Genomic DNA, 16,823 nt, shown 5'->3' with positions numbered 1-16,823 from the left:
ATAGGACAGTAAGCTGTGAGGAGGACACAAAGGGGAAAATTTGGACATCGACAGAAACCTGTCGACCTCACCATGACCTTGGATTTACAGCCGCTGAAAATGGTCGCAGCGCTATCTGGAAATAATTCGTGCGGGGGGTTGGAGATTTATAGTGCAGCATAAACTTATAGTGTAACGCCCTCTTACTGACGTTAGTGGAGGCATCTGACTCCAAGTTCCCATCCAAGAGCGGCGTTACAGCTTCTTACAGCCTCTGGGAGTGAGGCTGTGGAGTTCGCAAGGAATTGTGGGCAATTAAAAGGGCTATGAATTAAAGGAGAAATGTGTTCAGAAACAATAACAATTAAAATCAAGTGGAAAAATTCATTTTTCAGCCCTTACTGACTTGCAAAAAACATGTAAAAATTAAAAATTCCCAAATGGGAGTCTTCAGCTCTTAAAGCTGAATTGACTTCTGCACGGAAAGTGCTTCAGCACTAACACAAATGGCTCAGCAAGCCAGGGAAGGGGCACACAAGGTCTCGCACACAGCACTCCAGCTTTGTGCAGGGGGTCAACACTGCAAGACTGGCCCTCCAGAAAGAACAATGTGGGACCACATCACTGAGGTCGTCACTGCCAGCAGTGTTGCCCCCACCACCTGGCTCCAGTGCCCAAAGAAGCTGCATGACCTCAGACCATGAGCCGTCCCCTAACTGCACCACTAGCCTCACACACTGCTCAATGCTCGACTGCCCTCCGCCCCCCTACAATCACTCACCTATCAAAAATCTGTATCAATCATGAGGCACAACTCCCATTCCTAGCCTCACCTCATGCCCTTGGAGGAGACGATGCAGGCCATTCTTGGCAGGGGCATGGCTGAGTCCCTAGCCAATAGCGGGTCAGAAAGGATACAAGATGCTGATATCCTCATATGTTATCCTCCTTTTGGCATGTACCTCTTGCTTTCACACCCTCCCCTCCCCACAGCTCCACCCTTGTGCCTTTCTCATTTCACACACCCAAGAAATGCAGTCTGTTCAGCCAGTGGTTGGCCAAGAAGAGGGATAGAAGAGTGAAGAAGAAGAAGCAGATTTATTTGACACTCCCAGTCACCAGCTCCTCAAGGTGGACCAGCAAGGCCATTTGCAATGTCCTCCTCTGAATGTCAGCAGCCTTCCATCAACCATGCTGCAGCCACTGGGGTAGCACTGTGTGACATTAGTAGGATAGGCCATAAAGCACTGCAGTTTTCGTGATCTGTTGTTTAAACAGAGGTTCACTTTTAATTCCCCAATTAAAGGAAATGTTTCATAAGAACATAAGAAATAGGAGCAGGAGTAGGCCATTCAGTAAGATAATGGCTGATCTTCTACATCAACCCCACTTTCCTGCACTGTTCCCATATCCCTGATTGATTTTCTTAATATCCAAAAATCTATCGATCACTGTCTTGAATATATTCAACAACTGAGCCTCCACAGCCCTCTGGGGTAGAGAATTCCCCAAAGATTCACAACCCTCTGAGTGAAGAAATTACTCCTCACCTCAGTCCTAAATGGCCGACCCATTATTCTGAGACTGTGACCCTTGGTTCTAAACTCCCCAGCCAGAGGAAACATCCTCCCTGCATCTACCCTGTCAAGCCCTGTAAAAATTGTGTATGTTTCAATGAGATCACCCCTCATTCTTCTAAACTCTAGTGAATATAGGCCTAGTCCACTCAATCTCTCCTTATAGGACAATCCCCCTATCCCAGGAATCAGTCTGGTGAACCTTCGTTGCACTCCCTCTATGGCAAGTATATACTTCCTTAGGTAAGGAGACCAAAACTGTACACAATACTCCCAGTGTGATCTCACCAGGGCCCTATATAATTGTAGTAAGATATCTTGAGGCTGAAATTGCCCTCTCCTGGAAACGGGGCGCACCTACCGCATTTTAGCATCCCTTACCGCCGATATGGATGCGGCGGTGTTAAGAGCGAAATTCTGCTTTTTCGGCAGCTAAACGGAGCGGAGTGGTAATGACTGGGGTAATGGGCTGGTTTCAGCGGTGTGACAGCGGAGTGACGTTTGCACCGCGAAATCCCGTCTAACCACTTAATCCTAACGATGCAGCTGCTTCTGGCCTTCTTAAAGCTCGGCTGTGTCTTGACTTTGGTCTTAGTTGCTTCAGAGGAGATGGTTGCAAGGGGGACCTTTGAGGAGGGCCAGCCGCTTCCACGGTGCTGAGCTGGAAAGCCTGATGCAAGCTGTGGAGGGAAGGAGGCGGCTACTCTTCCCAGATACTGGTGGACGACCAATGAGGAGTGTCTTCCTAAATGCCTGGAGGGAGATTGCAGAGGAGGTTTCAGGGACCTCCATTCACCAGCGCACCACAACCCAATGCAGGTAAAGGCTCACCGACCTTATTAAACTGATGAAAGTGAGCACAGGTTCCCCTAACTCCTCACCTTACATCTGCAAGACTCTCCTTCACCTTAACATCTTTCTCACCAACACTATATAGCAGCTGAAGCAGCATTTGATTGCTAAGGCATGTATGTGTGCACACTCACAATGGAAGCTCCTTTGCATGTGAGATTCACAGCTGCATGTAATGGACCCACACTTGCACTAATTGCCGAGGCCTCAGTAAACTCCAAGTTACCAACCCTTCTTTGTTTTGCAGGCCAAGGTGGCGCAGAACCGTGCCCAGCAACAAGACACTGGTGGGGTGAGTCCGAAAATGTCAAGCTGACTGATCTGGAGGAGAGGGTGCAGCTGCTAGTGGGCGCACATGTTGGATTCCCTGTGGCTGCTGGTCATTCTGATGCCTCTGGGGGCAGCATGGGTAAGTGAAGGCCTTTGTACAATGCCATCTCTCCCTGACCGTACAATCGGCTACCTGGCAATTGTTTATGCTTGTGTGCAAGCTGCTTGCTGCATGGTGCAATGCACCACCTCACCCTCACGGCACACATTTATCATTGCAGATGAGAGCCCGAATGTCAGCCAAAGCGAGACAGACACCCTTATCACGACTGGCAGCCAGAGTCAGGAGGACACACATGAGGCCCTGGATGATTTTGGTGGTATGTCCGATAAGGGAGATGGAGAGGGGGAGAGCTGTGCCTGTACCATCGCGTCACTGCTTCATACAGTCATGCGCGCCAGCTCAGATACTGGAAGTACGCAGTCGGGTATAGATTTAGGAGATGGGTCTGCACTGGGTGATGGGAAAAGGGAACCTCGGGTGCCATCTCTTCAGGGGGAGAGTGTGCAGCCCTGTCCTGCTGAGGAGGACTCAGACGCACCCATCGATGTTGGGACTTATGAACAAAGGGTGGAGGCCATGCAATTGGAGCTCTTGGCAGCAACGCAAGGGGTGCCTGAGAGGCTGTCACAAGTGGTCAGGAGCGTGGAGGAGTCCGCCTCCCGCATTGTGGAAAACTCTGTGCGCACCATGGGGACCATCATTGCCAGTGTGCAGACGATAGTGGACTCCCAGAGTGACCATGCGGATCCAGCTGCGAGGACGCATCTCTTGGGCGAGGTGACAGCTGCCATTGCAGCACAGGCACGAGGGAACGAGTGTGGCTGTGTTTCTTTGGAGAGGATAGCCGCTGCCCTGGGCCACAGATGGAGCGTCTGACTGCTGCCATCTCTAGTAGTTTCAAGAGTGTGACTGCTCTCAGCTGGAGGCAACACGAGATCTGACTGCTGCCATCATGGCTGGGTCCACTAGGGTCCACTGGGGGCCTAACGGTGCCACCCCACTCCACCGACCTGTGTTCCAGCAGCTTGGTGGGGGAGGTGGGGTGCTGCCGCGGGGGAGTGGCACCGACCAGGATACTGATGTGGGCTCTCAGATTCCCAGCAGCCCTGAGCCGAGACCTGTCACTACTCCATCACTACCAAGCATGGAATCGCCCCAGCCATTTCTGACTGAAGGCCCAGTCTGCAGCCAACCCTTCCAGGGCCAGAGCTGGTCGAGGGCATCCGAGAAGGACATCTGTAGCTTCCTCTACAGACACACAGCTGCCTTCCCAAAGCCGTGAGGCAGCCACAGGGGAGACACTACGGCGTAGTGTAACGATAGGTCTGCGTAAGAGCGGTAATAAGGAGTTGCACAAGGGTGATAATTGATAATGTTGATGCTTAGTGCACCCATTGTTTGAGGTGTAATAAATCTTTATTTTGTTTTGGAAATTTTTGAATAGGTCTCTCATTTAAATGTGCGGGAATGATGTGTGAGAGGGGTCATAGGTTGCAGACTCAACTGGGCTTTCAGTTATGTGAACCATGCAGATGTGAGATGGTTTTGTGCTTCTCTTGCAGGGTCACAATGGCGACACCGCCTCCTGTGTGGTTGCCCACCCGCACCTTGCTCCTCCTCCTCCTCCTCCTCATGTGCCTCCTGCTCCTCCTCCTCCTCCGCAGGTGCCACTGCTGCCTCGGCCTCCAATGGCTGCGCCCTCATGATGGCCAGGTTATGGAGCATGCAGCACACCATCACGAATATGGAGACATGCTCAGGCGAGTATTGCAGCACACCGCCTGAATGGTCCAGACAACGGAACCTCTGCTTCAGAATCCCAATTAAGTGTTCGATGATGGCCCTGGTGGCCATCAGACTTTCATTGTATGTGAGCTGCGCAGCAGTTCTAGGGTTGCGCAGAGGAGTCATGAGCCAAGTGCTCAGTGTATTGCCATTGTCACCGAGGAGCCAGCCACATTCTTGATTCGGATCAGTGAAGAGGCCTGGCACACCGATCTGCAGCAGTATGAATGAATCGTGGCTGCTGCCAGGAAACTGGGTATCCATTTACATAATTTTGTGGTTGTGATCGCATACCCGTTGAACATTGAGGGAGTGAAATCCCTTGCGGTTTCGGAATAGTTCGGGAGTGTGTTTGAGTGCCCTCAGACCGATATGGGTGCAATCATTGACCCCCTGGACCTTGGGGAAGCCCGCAATGCACAGGAATCTAGTCTGCTGCACCAACTGCTTGTCCCTGCTCATAGGGAAGGGGATGTAATCGGCCCTCCTCCTATACAGAGCATTTGTGACTTCCCGTATGGATGTGCAGGCTGCAAACTGCGAGATGCTGGAGATGTCTGCAGTGGCAGCTTGGAAGGACCCAGTGGCATAAACGTTCAGGGCGATTGTAATCTTAGATGCCACGCTCAGGACTGTCCTCACCCGTGTTTGTGACTCCAAGTCTGCAGGAGATTGCAGAGCTCCATGACTATGCCCTTGAGGAATTGTAGTCTGCTCAGGCCTTGATCATCATTTAGGTTCCTGTAGAAGAATTGATGATGGAACACCCTTTGACCTTCTGCCCCTACGTCTGTGCAGCCATCCTGCTGTGTCTTGTACCTCATTGGCTTCTCCCTGCTGGTCTGCTGGGTCCTCTGCTTCTGCAGGCTGCTGCTGTACAGAATCTGCCTCCGCTGCAGGCTGTCTCCTGGCCTGCTGGCCCAGTATCTGGTGTGTGGTCCACATACTTCACTCTCCTCCTTAGGGGATGCCATTGCTGAGGACCCTCCTGTGGCAGCTCTCTGGCCTCACCTCTGTCGCCATCTCCCTGGCTCTCGCCATGCTGGGCCGCTATGATTGCTGCGGCCCTTGCCCGCTGCCTCTGCTGTCATTGGACCCGGCGCTGCCTTCTCCTGCATGCCTCGGTGGCAAGCACAATGTGCAGGAGGCATTGGCCTGCCAGCACTGCCCAGCCCAAGCCCAGCCTCCTCGATGTCGGTTCCCTGTTCTGCAGGTAGAGGCACCTACAGCACTCACAAGCAATCGCACAGTATACATAGTATGCTCGCACTGGTTCTCAAACAGTCGCCGACACAAATGCAGCAAAAACCAATACACCTTTAAGGAACACTGCTTGTGTGTATCAGGAACTAGGCACCGACCAAAAGAACCTAACCTTGGCACCGTCGAGTGGTCGCAAAAGTTTTTGAGCAGAATGTGGCTTCCGGCCCAGGACCTCGGCGGTGCGCGCTCTGATGACGCACTTAGGAGTGTTGGCCAGTAGTGCTAGGAAATCGCAGCAGGGCAATTGGACGATCGCCGGCCATTCCACGAAAAATCTGCGGCCATTCCATTCCGCAGCGTGGCTGCTGATTTCCAGTGGTAACAGGCCTTAAGGAAAGGGACAATTTCGGCCCCCTTTACTCTTATTCTCAAATCGTCTTGTAATAAAGGCCAACATACCATTTGCTTTCTTAATTGCTTGCAGTACCTACATGTTACCTTTCAGTGATTCATATACAAGGACACCCAGGTCCCTCTGAACACCAACTTTTCCCAATCTCTCACCATTTAAAAAGTACTTTGCTTTTCTATTTTTCCGATGATAGTAGATAACTTTACAGTTCTCCACATTATATTCTATTTGCCATGTTCTTGCCCACTCACTTAGCCTGTCTATATCCCCTTGAAGTCCCTTTGCATCCTCCCCACAATTTACAGTCCCACCTAGCTTTGGATATATTACATTTGGCTCTCTCATCCAAATCATTGATATAGATTGTGAATAGCTGAGGCCCAAGCACTTGCGGTCCCCCACTAGTTACAGCCTGCCAACCCAAAAATTACCCGTTTATTCCTACTCTCTATTTTCTGTCCGTTAACCAATCCTCAATCCATACTAGTCTATTACCCGCAATCCCATGAGTCCTAATTTAATAACCTCTTGTGTGGCACCTTATCGAATGCCTTCTGAAAATCCAAATACATTATATCCACTGGTTCCCCTTATCGATTCTGCTAGTTACAACCTCAAAAATCACTGACAGATTTATCAAACACAATTTCCCTTTCATAAATCCGTGTTGACTTTACCCAATCCTGTTATTATTTTCTAAGTTCCCTGTTACCACGTCCTTAATAATATTCTAGCATTTTCCCTACTACTGATGTCAGGCTAACTGGTCCGCAGGAACCATTCTAGAATCTATGGAATTTTGGAAGATGACAACCAATGCATCCACTATCTCTATAGCCACCTCTTTCAAAACCCTAGGACATAGGCCATCAGTTCCAGGGGATTTATCGGTTTTCAGTCCCATTAATTTCTCCAGTACTACTTTTTTACTAATACTAATTTCTTTCAGGTCCTCATTCTCGCTGGACCCTTGGTTCTCCATCACTTCCAGGATGGTTTCCGTGTCTTCTTCCATGAATACAGACACAAAGTATTTGTTTAATTTCTCTGCCATTTCCTTATTCCCCATTATAACTTCTCCTATCTCAGCCTGTAAGGGACCCACATTTAATTTTGTTAATCTTATTCTTTTTACATACCTATAAGTAAGCTTTTACAATCTGTTTTTATGTTTCTCGCTAGTTTACTCACATATTTTCCCTTTCTTTATCAATTTCTTGGTCCTCCTTTGCTGAATTCTGAACTCTTCCCAATCCTCAGGGTTACTGCTCTTTTTGACAGCATTATAAACCTTTTCTTTTGATCTAATGGTATCTTTAACTTCTCTTGTTTGCCACGGTTGGACCACTTTTCCTCTGGGGTTTTTGCACCTTAAAGGAATGTATGTTTGTTGTAAATTATGTATTAATTCTTTAAATGTTCGCCATCATACCTTTTAACATAGTTTCCCAATCTACCTTAGCCAACTCTCCCCTCATACCAACGTAGTTTGCTTTGTTTAGATTTAAGACCCTAGTTTTGGATTTAACTAAATCACTTTCAAACTTAATATAAAATTTTATCATATATGGTCACTCTTTACTAAAAGGTTGTTAATTAACCCTTTCTCATTGCACAATACTAGATCTAAAATAGCCTGTTCTCTAGTTGGTTCCTCAACATACTGATCTAGAAAACCATCTTGTATACATTCCATGAATTCATCCTTCACACTTAGTGCAAATTTGTTTTGCCCAATCCATATGTAGATTAAAGTCCCCCATGATTACTGTATTACCCTTGTTACATGCACCTCTAATTTCCTGATTTATACAGTGCCCTACATTACCACTACTGTTTGGGGGCATATAAACAACTCCCACCAATGTTTTCTGCCCCTTACTGTTTCTTAGCTCCACCCAAACTGATTCTACTTCTTGATTTTTGGAGCTAAGATCCTTTCTCTGTATTGTCTTTATCTCATCCTTTATTATTAGGGCTACTCCTCCTCATTTTCTATCTCTTCTAAAACTTAAATATCCTGGAATATTTAGTTCCCAGTCACTAAGGGAATGCATAAGGGTGAAGAGTTGATATTGTGATATCATATTGGATGGATAAATGTATAAAGTTGGATTGGAAAGTTTGCTTTGTGGTGGCTTTTATTTCAACATGGTGGCCAAGAGGATACTGAATTTGTCAGTAACAGAGGGAAGGTAAGGTATGAGACTAACGTTGAAAGGGGAACTAGGATTGTGATCACTGGGACCGGAGGCGGACGATTCCATCCCGGATATCCCGACCAGAAAGGTGTTGAGTGAGTTGCATCCTTCCTTCTGCTTCCTCCTCTTCTGCTTCCTCATCCTCGGCTTCTCCCGCTTCTGTTTCTTCCTCTTATTTATCTTCTTCTTCATTGTGAGAGCGGATGCTGTAAATCTAAAATAACAGTATAAAATGCTGGAAAAACTCATAACAAAATAAACATAAAGGGGAGATTTTCCTTTTGTTGCATTGGGCGAAAGGATTGCCTGGGTACAGCACAGCACTCAGGCAGGGAGGATCATATGCAGAAAAGATTTACAAGAATGGTAACAGGGAGATGGGACTTCAGTTATGTGGATAGACTGGAGAAGTTGGAGTTGTTCTCCTTAGAGCAGAGAAGGTTGAGAGGAGATTTGATAGAGGTGTTCAAAATCATGGAGGGGTCTAGACAGAATAGATAGAGAGAAACTGTTCCCATTGGCGGACGGGTCGAGAACCAGAGGACACAGATTTAAGGTGATTGGCAGAAGAACCAAAGGCGACATGAGGGAAAACTTGTTTACGCAGCGAGTGGTCAGGATCTGGAATGCACTGCCTGAAAGGGTGGTGAAGGCAAATTCAATTGTGGCTTTCAAAAGGGAATTGGATAAGTACTTAAAGGAAAAAGAATTGCAGAGCTTCAGGGAAAGGGCGGGGGAGTGGGTCTAGATGAAGTGCTCCTGCAGAGAGCCGGCACTGTCTCGAACAGGTGAATGACTTCCTTCCATGCTGTAACCATTCTAAGTCATTTGAAGCTTGATAAAGGAGTGTGTAGCCATCATTGTAGAGTTTGGATTTATTTTGCAAATATAAAAACATGAATACCCAAAGGTAGAGGGCTGCATCCCAGTTTACAGATGCCTCGCTGCATAATCTGGTGGAGGCAGTATGAGCTCGCAGAGAGGTCCTCTTCCCAGCAGATGGGCGCAAAAGACCGCCCGAAGAGACAAAACGGGCCTGGCTCGAAATAGCGGAGGAGGTCAGCAGCAGGGAGGTTGTGAGAGAGACCTGGATACAGTGCTGGAAGAAATTCAATGATCTGATGAAGTCAGGAAAGGTGAGTGCAATGCCATCCTCACCTTCACTCTGATGTTCATGCCATCACATCCCCATCACTCAGCCTTCCCAACCCTACTCCTTCACATCATTCCTCACACCAACATACCTTCCAAGTCCACCCATCCCTCTCTCTCTATGTACTTACATCCCTATCCGACTAACCATCCCTCACACTCACCCTCATCCTAAAGCAAGTAACACCGCAGAAGGAGGTCATTTGGCATTGGCACCCCACTCCCTCATAGTCATCCTCTGCAAATGTAACCCATCCATTCCTTATACTCATTCCATCACTCTCACTCAAACTTCTCTTCTTTCTCCCCCTTGCAGGAGAAAATATTCCACAATAAGAGGGACAGGGAGAGAACCAAAGGTGGCCCTCCGTTCTTCTCCCAACTAACTGCAGCAGAGGAGGAGGCCCTGGAGATCTCAGGAGTGGCAGAGCTGCTGACGGTGGGAGATGGAGAAAGGGGGACATCCCAGCCACCTGGTGACAGAATGACATCTCATACAGCCACATGGCATACAGCAGTCACTCATATGGTAACTGATGTCAACAGCCAGTGAATATTCATCATGTGCATAATGGTATCATTACCCATTCTTAATATAACACTTCTAAATCATCTTTTTACTCTCCCACAGGTCCATCAAGAGACCCCCTTCCACTGCCCAGCCAGAGGAGGAACACAACTCCTCAGAGGAGTCTCCAGCCTCTGAGGGTACACCGTCACCAGGCCCAAGCACAACCAGTACCAGCGCAGATACACACACCTCAGTGGGTCCTGTGAGAGATAAAGTAGTGTTGTCACCTGGTGTCTCACACTTCACAAGTGAGCAAGAGCAAATGGTGTTGACAGGGACAGCAGTGGAGACTCCTCGCTGGAGGGCGCAGGACGCTCCAAACTCTGTTCAGCTGCATGCAGACGCTGAGCCTCGGGTGCCACAGAGAAAGATCTTGGAGGCAGCAAGAAATGCAGGAGACTCTGGCAGGTTTTGCAACTGCGATGTCTGCAAATGTGCGGAGAATAGAGGAGTCCATCTCCAACATGAGCACCACCATGTCGCAGGCGATGGTGACGATGTGCTGTTCCATGGAAAGGATGGCCACTTGCATGGAGCAGCTAATGCGACACTCACATGAGCACAAGCTTGCCATGGAGAACAGATGGCAGAGGCTGATAGACCTCCTCTCTAGGAGAGATCTAAACGTAGACTTGGGTCCTCATGGCCCCACTGTCATGCAGCAAGGTGCTCTCCAGCTCCTTGTTAGCAAGGAAATGTGGGTGGCCCTTGAGAGGGATGATGGTGAGAGGGGACATTGAAGTGGGGGCTCCTCTCAAAGCACACTCACTTCTCCCCCATTGATTCCCCCTCAGTCAGAGCCCCACATACTGCCTCGGTTCCCAATGGCCGAGTCTTCCCCTGCACAGGCACAAGAGGAGCAGACATTGGCGGGGCCCTCACAGGCTTCAAGCCCAGAGGACATCCGTCAAAAGTGTCTAAGCAGTCGCAGCAGGGAAATGAGCCTCTACCTCTGCTGAAGCCACAGAGGTTGCACCTCATAGAAGCACTCGGAAATGAAAAATGACACAATCCTAGATGCACAAGTGCATGCACATGGGTGTATAAAAGCAAGGTTATTGTTAAGGTTCCGTTACTATTATAACACATATAAATGTCTTTATTTTCACTACTTTCCAGTTTTGCCCATTTTTGCCTGCTATCTTGGAAGTGGCTTTGTGACGAAGTGAATGGTGAGACATTACATGACCTTGAGCAATGGGGTTTTGGGTGAAAGGAATAGATTGGTCATTGTAGGGTTGCTTTACGATGTTGGGAGAGAGGACTTAGCACAACATGTGGCAGCGATATTGGTGGATTGGAGCAAGTTAAATCAGGCCATCCTGGGCTTCCCGGGCAGCAATGGTCGCCTGGTGCCATCTCTACCTCAGGTTCCTGCTCCTCTTCCTCGTCTTTCAGCTGTTGCTCCTCCTCTTTCTTCCTCCTCTGAAGAGGCGATGTTTGCCTTGCTTCTCATGCATCTCCCAATAAAAGCAGGATTATTTCTCCAACAAAATGCAATCAGTGAAGGATAGTTACATAATACAAATTGTGTGTGTAAAATCAACCCCAATTACTTACAGCAGTGATTGACAGGTGAATTATCCAATCATCTCCATTCTGGCCGGGACTTGTAATGTCATTATATGCAGCCCTGTGCCCCAAGAAATCCTGTCTACCCAAGCACAATAAGAGGAAAATTCTAAATAGAAACATGTCACAGAAAAAAACTTACTCCTGCAATCCAACATCTTCACAATTTGCTGCACACAGATCTCTTCTCTCTCAACCTCAGCCTTTGACCCACTTCCAGAGCCATAACCTTCAACCCCATCAAAACAGACTAACTGGTCGTTCAACTAATTACTGTTTGTGGGACTTGGCAGCACACATATTTTTTCGGAAATAATGTTGCCCTCCCAGCCAACAGTGCAACCAAAACTATTCATCTGAAGAAAACCAGGTTTCGGATGAGCAATTTCCCTCTAATTCCAGACACTGACACCTACAAATTTATAGATTTGCACAAGAAACCATTGTGGTTGGATTTAGGCTCCGATTCACAATTACACTTTCTGTGAGCCTTCAATTGGTCTCTTTGATGACTCAGAATTGTCCTCCATGCTTGGACTGAATATTTATTCTACTAATAAGATTAATATATTACTCAGTTATGCTACCTTGTATGCTTTACATACATAAATATGTAAATTATAACAATGCTATTCCCCACTCACTTAATCACATTTAATAATTCAGTTTAAATAAAATGTTGAAGGCTAATTTGTTCTGCTGTGAAGCAGAATATGGATGAATTAAACTAAGTAGGTCCAATTTATACATGCAGATTATGTTGATTATAAAATACTTATTACTAACAAACAGTAAATACCTTTTCAGTAGACAGAGTAAATTGGTATTGAAATGTATTTTTAACTTTCTACCCATTATTTGAATAAAATATGCCCGTTCTGAGCACTGAGCTCCATTAACAAAATCAATTTTCATGAATTACTCAATTGTTTCTGGTTATGTACTCAGGTCACTCTGACTCTTAAGCAAATTGACATTTATTTTTCTGTACTTAAAGTTGTTTCTCTTTAAATAACCATTAATAAAAGGGATAGTAGTGCCAATAAAATGTTCGTAACCTGCAGGTGATTCACCTCGGTTGTCTGATGACTGGAAACGGTGCGAAATTCTCGGGAGTATTGGTCGGCCATATATATTAGTTATCAAGATAGGTTAAAAGTGTAGGAACTCTTTACCTTAGAGCAGCGTAGACTTAGGGGGGATAATGATTGAGGTTTATAAGATAATGAAGGGAATTTACAGTGTTCCAGCTGACAGTTTATTTCAATTAAATAGGTTAGGCAGGACCAGGGGTGCACAAATTTAAGTTGTATAAGGCTAGATCTACATTAGATGTCAGGAGGTAGTTCTTTTCTCAGAGAATAGTAGACCTCTGGAACAAGCTGCCCTCTCATGTGGTGGATGCAGATTCACTGAATTTCTTCAAGCAAAAACTGGATATGTTTCTGGCTGCGGCGGAGATTACCTCTTACAGAAGGTAGGTACTGCAGGGAACTTAATGGCCAGAGTGATTTCCTGGACTAATTTTGATGGCCTAGATGGGTCGGAGAGGAATTTCGCAGATGTTTTTTCCCAAATTGGCCTGGATTTTCTATCTATTTTTTTGCCTCTCCCAAGAGATCACATGGTTCCGGGTGGGGTGGAGTGTATATGTTGTGATACACAAGGTATCACAATTGTGTGGGACAGTCTTGATGGACCAGATGGTCTTTTCCTGTCCATCATTTTTCATATGTTCGTATGTTTTCGTAAATAGAATTCTATCCCATATGATGCAGGTCAGTGAAATTGCCCACAACAATTCATTTCTGATTCATTGCTGTTGGCCACATATTTGGAATGCAACAAAAATCTGTTCGCAACTCCCGTCTACCTTAGTGCAGTGCAAATTACGCAGCGTCCTGCTCTGAGGGGGCAGACTGGCAAGTACCGGCCCTGTTTACTGTACAGAATGTGAGCTCCTACAGTGGCCCAGGCGATCCAGTCAGTAGCTGAGGCACACAATTCAGGAAGGTACTGGAATTGATCACCAGCCCATCCTAAGGTAGTTGATCTTATTGGGCGCAACAAAATGGCCATTAAGGTTGGGCTCAGTGCCCCCTGGTTATTGAGGGGGAAGGTGGTGGGGAAAGAAAAAAAAATTGAGCTGTGTTTCTGTTCCTAATCACAACCCAATGACTCTGCTGGTAAGTGTGAGTGTGTGAGCAGCAAGGGAGGACAAGACTGAGCACCATGGAGGTTTCCTCACAGTCGATTATCTCACTGACATTCACCATCAAGGTTCACAAATAATAGCTCAAAAGCAAAATACTGCAGAAGGCTGAAATGTGAAATAAAAACAGAAAATGCTGGATGTACTCAGCAGGTCAGGTCACATCTGTGGAGAGAAAAACAGAATTAATATTTCAGGTCGATGACCTTTCCTCAGAATCGACCCTGAAACATTGGGGGTAATTTTAATCCCAAAAATGGCTGGATGGGAAGTAAAACTGTAAAAAATGTAAAAAATTTCAAACAGGAACCCAAGCCACCTGGAACCTGCCTACTTCCGGTTATAACAGAGTCGGGACAAGGGGCGGGAGTCTCTCAGAAATCGGGTCAGTCGTGAAACCTTTTAAGGAGGCTGTTTGCCTTCATTTTAACAAGGTTTGTATTTTTTACTGCTGTCGTCCAGGTGTCCCAGGCCTTGGGAAACCCAGCAGGTAATAGGAGGTGGGAAGTGCTGGATCCGTAAGGTAAGTGCCTTTACAGGACAGCTTGTGGGCCAGGAGGAGCAGAGGTGTTTCCCCTAGCCCAACAAGCTAACCTGTAAACCACCCTCCGCAATCTCCCCCCCGAACTGCCCAGTATCGATCCCTTCGATCTTCCATAAACCGCCCCCCCCCCCACGATCTCCACCGACCCCCCCCCCCCAATAACGCTCTACGCATGCCCCCCTCCCCACCACCACTAAACTTACCTGCTCCTCGGCTACGGTCGTTTCCAAAGCCTTCCTTGCCCAACAGGCAGCCAAGCCTGTCAATCAGGCCGGCTTTCTTGGCGGGGAACCTTGTAAGATTCTCTTTGTGAGATCTTTGATCCTAAAATATTTGACATTGACCCAAATTAGTAGCAGAGATTAAAACTTTATTTCTTGGTTTTATTCAGTACAAGCAAGGATCAACATCCCTTACAATGTCTTAAGCAGCCATAACAAAGCATAAAGCATAGTCATACTACCCCATTATACCTTGGGTAAAAGTCACGGTAGGAGTTGTCTCACACCCTCTGACACTGTCCTCTGGGTCTGCTATTCTCACCTGTAGGTGTCAGGCCCCTTGCTGGGACCTCCTTTTCTTTCCATCCAAATCTTCGGGGGTTGGAAATTCGGTTGTGCCTCTGTTGCGGCGTTAATCCAGGCATTTTGCATCGGGAAATGGTTTGCGTCTCCAGCCGCAAAATTCACCAGCTGGGCTCTGAGTGTGGAGCGTAGCGCTAAGGGAGGCATTGCACACTTCTTTTAGGGTGCTAGGCCGACTGAGCAACTGAAAATCCAGAGCTAAACAGTCGGCCTCAGAGTGCCTTAAGAGAAACTTCCGTGGAAAAAAAAATCTGAAAGAAATACATCAAAAACATTCCCAATACATTACTGACTCCACATCAACATCAATCGTAAAAATAAAAAAATAAAAAACAATCACACTTACCTCAGATTGCCATTACTTCACTCATTGCGGCCAGTACAGCTCAGACCGGCAGATTTCACAGGCAGTCCCACGAGGGTGCGCTATGTGGTGCTATGGATCGGCGCAAGCCAAATATCGAGCCGGTGTCGCAAACAGGGGCGTAGCACACCGGTTTGCCTCTCCCGGGCGGTACTGCTTCACGATCCCGCAAACCCGGCATCAAATGTTCCGGCAGGGCGCTGGAAGCTGGCCGCGAGCCCAGAAATGCTTTCCACTGCTATTACCGCCCCTCCGGGGTGAAAACAGAAGCAGCAACACACCGAAAATCCAGCCCATGGAGTCTTACTGAACCAATCACTGACTTACACTCAACCTTCTTCTTTCTGTCCATTGGGTCTCATATGTCACCTGACCTTGCCTAGGTTAATTCTTTTGTGGGTTCCCACAGTAGCTGAGCTATTTTAAAAACAAAGTATAAAGCATTCATTTTTTAAGTTATATTCAGACCCCTTCCGTATCTGTCTGTTTTGCTACCCTATCAGTCTGGTTTCTGCTGCTGTACAAATAGCAAGCCATTTGTGCCCTATTATTTTCAAACTTTCATAGCCTCGTGATTTCCAAGGTCTCACTACACTGTTCAGTATCAATGCTCAATTGTCTATGCTGATAAGATGTGTGTGTTCTTTATTAAAGTCAGCCAAGTTAGCATATTTCCCCACCCAACCTTGCTGCTAAGCTGCTTATGATGGGTTGCTTTGCTTTTTGAGCTAATTATAATTACATATGTGTGTTTGCATAAAGTAAGTATTAATAAGCAAATCAATGAATTAATTAATAAGGAAATTAACTATAATCTCACAACTTGGGGAAAAAAAATCACACATGGGCCAAATTTTAGCAACCCTGTGAGTTCGGGTTTGGAGGTGGGCCCGCTGTCAAAATGGCCCTGATTGACAGCGCGTCCGGATCCCGCTCTGAACCCGCCTCCGTGTGAGTTTCTCAGCTGTCAGATGTATGTTTGGATAGCAGACCCGACAGCAAGCGGTGGGACAGATAATTAATATCATTAAAAGGTACTTAAATGCTAGTTAAGGGGCTTAAAAGCAGGCACTTACAATTTTACCAAGCTTTTGATGGCTTTGCCATCCCTCGGGTTTCACGCCAGGTACGTTTGTGGGGTTCTCAGTGACTCACTACTGCTTTGGCTAGTTGACAGCTTCAGAAGTGGTATAAAAGTTTCCATTTCACAGTTGTTCGCTTTCCAATGTCAGAAACTGAAGCCTTCAGGTTTTGGAAGAGACTGTATGCACTTTGGAAGTGTTTGCAGTGAACTCTCTATTCGCTGTCACCTCCTTGGAGCAACCTCTTTCACCATTGACAGGGCGCTTCAGTCATCTCAACCTCACCTGCCATCTATTCCAGCAGCATCGGTACCCTTGAAAATATCTCACCTTGGTCCTCAGAATCCCACCACGATCACCAACACCAACATCACTAAACACCCCAGCATCACCACCAAC

At 46.9% G+C, this 16,823-nt stretch overlaps 1 long non-coding RNA gene across 1 annotated transcript; it reads right to left on the bottom strand.

Annotated features, from left to right (window-relative positions):
* Positions 1–11,632: 11,632 nt before the first annotated feature.
* Positions 11,633–15,677, bottom strand: LOC139262276 (uncharacterized). The gene is made up of 3 exons (XR_011592936.1): positions 15,325–15,677; positions 14,938–15,229; positions 11,633–11,720 (listed from the first exon to the last, which is right to left on the bottom strand). It is a non-coding gene; the product is annotated as an uncharacterized lncRNA (long non-coding RNA).
* Positions 15,678–16,823: the final 1,146 nt, after the last annotated feature.

This window comes from Pristiophorus japonicus, chromosome 4 (assembly GCF_044704955.1).
Source record: "Pristiophorus japonicus isolate sPriJap1 chromosome 4, sPriJap1.hap1, whole genome shotgun sequence".
NCBI lineage: Eukaryota > Metazoa > Chordata > Chondrichthyes > Pristiophoridae > Pristiophorus > Pristiophorus japonicus.
The sequence above is the reverse complement of the archived record's forward strand: the minus strand, read 5'-3'. Positions and strand labels throughout refer to the sequence as shown.